Source organism: Chrysochloris asiatica, unplaced genomic scaffold (assembly GCF_000296735.1).
Source record: "Chrysochloris asiatica unplaced genomic scaffold, ChrAsi1.0 scaffold00095, whole genome shotgun sequence".
Lineage (NCBI taxonomy): Eukaryota > Metazoa > Chordata > Mammalia > Afrosoricida > Chrysochloridae > Chrysochloris > Chrysochloris asiatica.
This window is the reverse complement of record NW_006408613.1, coordinates 4,145,750-4,151,026: the sequence shown is the minus strand read 5'-3', so window position 1 is coordinate 4,151,026 and position 5,277 is coordinate 4,145,750. Positions and strand designations below refer to the sequence as shown.

At 41.2% G+C, this 5,277-nt stretch overlaps 1 pseudogene; it reads left to right on the top strand.

Annotated features, from left to right (window-relative positions):
* The first annotated feature begins 4,170 nt into the window (after positions 1–4,170).
* LOC102823728 lies at positions 4,171–4,700 on the top strand (annotated as a pseudogene).
* The last annotated feature ends 577 nt before the right edge of the window (positions 4,701–5,277 follow it).

Sequence of the window (5,277 nt, the reverse complement as noted above, 5' to 3'; positions counted from 1 at the left end):
GAAACCCTATACAGGGTCGCTATGGGTCGGAACCGACTCGACGTCACTTAACAACAACAACAAATTATTCAATATTGTGTTGGAAGTCTTAGCCAGAGTTATAAGGCAAGAAAGGGAAATAAAAGGCATCCAAATTGGCAAAGAGGAAGTAAAACTCTTGCAGATGGTATGTTCCTGTACATAGAAAATGAATAAGGAAGACTGAAGAAGCAGTGATGTGTCTGAGTTATGCTGTTGGAAAGAAATATTTAAAGTTTCACAGGCTGCCAGAACAAATAAATCTCTGTTGCTGGAAGTACAACCAGAATGTTCCTTAGAAGCCAGGATAAAGAGACTTCACTGTATTTCAGGAGGGATCAGCCCCTGGAGAAGGATATCATGCTTGGTAAAGTGGAGGCTTAGTGCAAAAGAGGAAGACCCTCAAAAAGATGGATTGGTACAGTGTTAGCTGCAATGGGCTCAAGAGCAATAACAATTGCGAGAATGGGGCAGAACTGGGCAGTGTTTTGTTCTGTTATGTATAATAGGTTTGTTATGAGTTGGAACTGACTTAACAGCAATTAATGTTGGGATGAGAATATATATCATTGCTTTGATCTGCATCTCTTTAATGATTAATGACCACAAGCATTTCTTCATGTGCCTATTGGCATCCTGAATGTCTTTTTTGGTGACGTGTCTCTTCATGTCCTCTGACCATTTTTTAATTGGATTATTATTTTTTTTCTTGTTGAGGTGTTGAAGTTTTCTACAAGTTTTTAGATTACTTCCTGGTCTGTGGATTCTCTTTATTCTTTATTTGGAGAAATCTTCTGATGCACATAATGTCTGCTTTTTAGGTCTTAATCATTTAGTTTTGTCTTCTACTGTTTGTGTGTTTTCAGTTAACCTTCATAATATATTTATGTCATGTATCAGAGCCCCTTTTGTTCCTAATTTTTCACTGATGATGATCTTTATAGTTTTATGCTTTACCTTTAGATCTTTGACCAATCTGAAGTTCATTTTTGTATATAGTGTGAAAGATCTTGGCCCCATTTAATGTTTTGGCTATTTGTCAAAGATCACCTGCCCATAGGTGGAAAGATTGCTTCTAAATTCTCAATTCTGTTCCATTGGTCTATGTGTCTACTATTGTACCAGTACCAGTCTGTTTTGACACTGGTGCTGTGTAGTAGGACTGAGATCAGGAAGTGAGAGACCTCCTACTTTGTTCTTCCTTAATAGTGTTTTGCTTATCTGTTGTCCCCCCCACCCCTTTCCATACAAAGTTGGTGGTGAGTTTTTCCATCTGCAAGGCAGTTAGTTGTTTATTATGGCCCTTCTATCCATATTCCTTTATATTCTGTGATGTGTTGCAAATCCTAGCCTCTATGCCTGTGATTATGGACCCATTTTTAAGTGAGTTGTTAATAAGACAGGATTAAGGTGGAACTAATGAGTCCTACCAGCTGTTCCATGGGAGAAAGATGAGGCTTTCTGCTCCTGTAAAGATTTATAGCCTCGGAAACCCTGTACAGGGTCGCTATAAATCAGAACCGACTCCACAGCACATAACAACAACAACAACAATGAGTCCTAAGAGTCCTGGTGTGGTGCTGTGGATTAATGCACCAGACTGCAAAGCCATTTGAACAGCAAGGTCAGCAGTTCAAGCTCACCAGCTGCTCCTCAGAAACCCTATACAGGGTCTCTATGGGTCAGAATTGACTTGATGGCACTTAACAAGGACAACAACAATGAGGATTAAGAATGCCTCCACTTACTAGAGGGTTTAACTTATGTCACTGTCCTGAGTTTTCTTTGGTGACATGATCTGAGTTCAATATATAGGAATGTTTTAACAAAGTTCAGTGCCTTGTTCTGGCTCATCTCCATCATGGGACTTGTAGTCTATCACCTGATCTGATTCACCAGCTCCCATAAACTCATATGTCTACAGCCTGTTGTCTGACCTGCTGATTTGGATTCCTCACTTTCTGAGACTACAGACTACATGGCTGAGGAGAATCCTCCAGACTGACCTCTGAACTATGGATTTGGGACTAGTCAGCCTTCACAATTGTGTGAGCCATTTCCTTGACATTTGTGAGTTCTGTGAGACAGTGTAGCATATTGCAGAAACCTGGGATGTGAGGAGGGCAGTAGTAGTGATTGATATTTGGGATTATGAAGTGGTAATATATATTGGAAAAGTTGGACATTTGTGATATCGTTAACCTCTTCATAAGGACTAGCCTTGTGTTGATCTCTCTAAAAGAATGATGTTGGAATCTGGATTGGGATTGCATTATACCTGAAGAGTGTTTTGGGTTGTATTTACATTTTCCCAATGTTAAACATCTTTACATGTGCTTATGTAGGACCAAGAAAAAGACTCCATTCTGTACATTAGCCTGAACACGTCCTCCTGTTCCAGGAACGTTCTAAATCAGCTCGTGCTCCCTTAGAATATCCTTTCATCCCTAGCAACAGCAAAAACTAGATAAGCGTAGACAGGACAACCCAAGGCCAGATGCCAGATGTTTTCCTTATCCTAGCCTAAGAACAAAAGACCACCAGTACTGACCAATTAAACTGTAACATCTCATACTTTGCCAAATGTCAACCAATCCAAATATTGTAAAGCTGAAAAACCCGAGCTTGTTTGAAAACTCTATTAAAAACCCTGCAGACAAAGGGTTCAGGGAGGGGGAGGCTCCATCCCTCATCTACTGCATCAGATGCAGGTGGGGTCCGAGCTTGAGCATGAATAACTGAGGGTTCAAGGCTCCATCCCTCATCCGCTGCTTCGGATGCAGGTGGGGTCCGAGCTGGAGCTTGAATAAACAACCCTTGTGCACTTGCATCGGTGTCGGCTCCTTGGTGGTGTTTGGGGACCCTGAATTCTGGGCATAACACTTATTGTCCATTTGAATATTCTCCTTGTTAAACTGTCCACATCCTTGTTCCATTGTTTTATTAGGCTATCTTTTTTGCTGATAAGAAGTAGCTATGATTTTTTTTTTCAGTATTAATACTAAAACTTTATTTTTGCAGGCTGCTCTGACTTTAGGTCTATACCATTTGTTTAATGAATGAGAAACTACGTTAAATTACTACTTAATTCTATCAGCCACTCTCCTGTGTTGTTTCTGTTAGCCTAGTAGATCTATCTATAAGTGTTCCATTTAATTTTTAAAGAATTCCAATTTTCCTGGATTAATATTTTGTACACACCCCATTATGATTATTAATGGATACTTGTAGTTGTGTCTTCTCATTATGAGTTATATTACATCAGAAATGAAATTCCTGAAAAACTAGCTCCATCCACATCATTACTGTGTGGCGCTATAGGATCAGCATTAGACTGCTAACTGCAAGGTCAGTGGGTCAAACTCTGCAGCTGTACCTTGGAAACCCTATGCAGGATTGTTATGAGTCAGAACTGACTTGCCAGTAATTAACAACAACAATAATTACTTATGAGGCAGCTCTTCCTCAGCCATATTTTGCGTGCCTTCCAACCTGAGGGGTTCATCTTCTGGAATTATATCAGACAATGTTCTGCTGTTATTCATAAGGTTTACAGTGGCTAATGCTGCAGAAGTCAGCTGTCACATCTTTCTTCCTAGTCTGTCTTTGTCTGGAAGTTCTGCTGAAACTTTCCACCATGGGTGACCTTGCTGGTGTTTGAAATATTATAACTTCCGGCATCACAGCAATATTCAAGCCTCCACAGTACAACAGTGGTGGAAAACAAGTATAACATACTTATAAAGAGCTCTGGTAGCATAGTGATTACAAATCGGGCTGTGAACCGCAAGGTCAGCAGTTCGAAACTACCAGATGCTCCGCGGGAGAAAGATGACATATTCTGCTCCCGTAAAGATTTACAGCCTTGGAAACCCTGTTCAGGGTCGCTATGGGTCGGAACCGACTCGACGGCACTTAACAACAACAATACAGGGAACACTCATAAATAAACAAAGTTTTAGACCAGTATCAGTTATGAATATTGATGCAAAATTTCAAAATAAAATAATAGCAAAGAGGTAAGATGCAGGCCTGAGCAGGAGCTGCCATAGATCCAGCCTGCTGAAAAAAGCCTCCCCCCTCCCGCCCCCACCCCAGCCATGACACAGGCTCAATACACATGCCTTTGGGCCACATTGTGGTCAGTGAGGGATGGGAAGAATCACAGCTGGCACAGGGAACGCATGATCCTATATTCTTTATTTCACCAAGGCTGCTATGGTGGCAGAAAATGGCTACAGAAAGAAACTTGTTAAGGTTAGAAATGACAGTACCCTTTAAGGGTTGTGTTAGTTGAATATTCACAGATGAGTGAAAAATATTTTCTAGCTGTACAGAAGTTCACTGTACTGAACGTGGGCATGGTGTTGCTTTCAGTGTCTAGCCAGATGGAAGCGTTCTCGCTCATTGTGCCGTTAGTCCAAGAACAAATCAAAGAGCCCATTAAGAAAGAACCCTTTTCCCAGGAAGAAAAGGGCTCAGCTTTCTGAGGCCTCCCCCTTCAAACTGTGTTGCAGATCCCAAGAGTTGGAAAAGCATAAGCTCCTCTTCTGCTGCTGAAATTCCTTAGTATCCAATATCTAAGTAATACATCTATCTAAGCACTGGAGCAAGTCATTGGACAAGCGGTAGCACAGCAAATTCACACATTTTTTTCACATAGTCTAGGTGACAGCTTATGACGTCTAATACATTTTCTCCTCAGACGACACACGACGTAATGTCAAATTTCAAAAATCACAATTTTTTTTTCCTCTGACAGCAACTAGTGAAAAGAAAGATGAGGTGCAGCCTTACTCTTTGGGGTCAGGCCTTTAAGTTAACAGGTACCAGGTGGTACTGCACTCATTCTTCTGGAATGAAAGGGCCTTTGGAGGTCTTTCTAGGAGAGTCAGAAAGCAGGCTTGGGCAGATTTAACATGTGGTCTTGACATGCATGCATCATGGACAGGTCTTCTAAAGCTTGAGGGAGTAGATGTGAACACCCAAAGAGAACAAACCTTCAATCAAGCACTGTGTATCCTAAGACCCTTTTCCTGGTGTCTCTGTTGATGTTCCTCAGGTCTGATGCTTTGAGGCTGGAAATGTAAATAAACAACTGCACTACAATATATATATGTTGTTGTTGTTATGTGCCATGGAGTCGGTTCTGACTCATAGTGACCCTGTACAGGGTTTCCGAGGCTGTTAATCTTTACGGGAGCAGAACGCCTCATCTTTCTCCCACGGAGCAACTGGAAGTTTCGAACTGCTGACCTT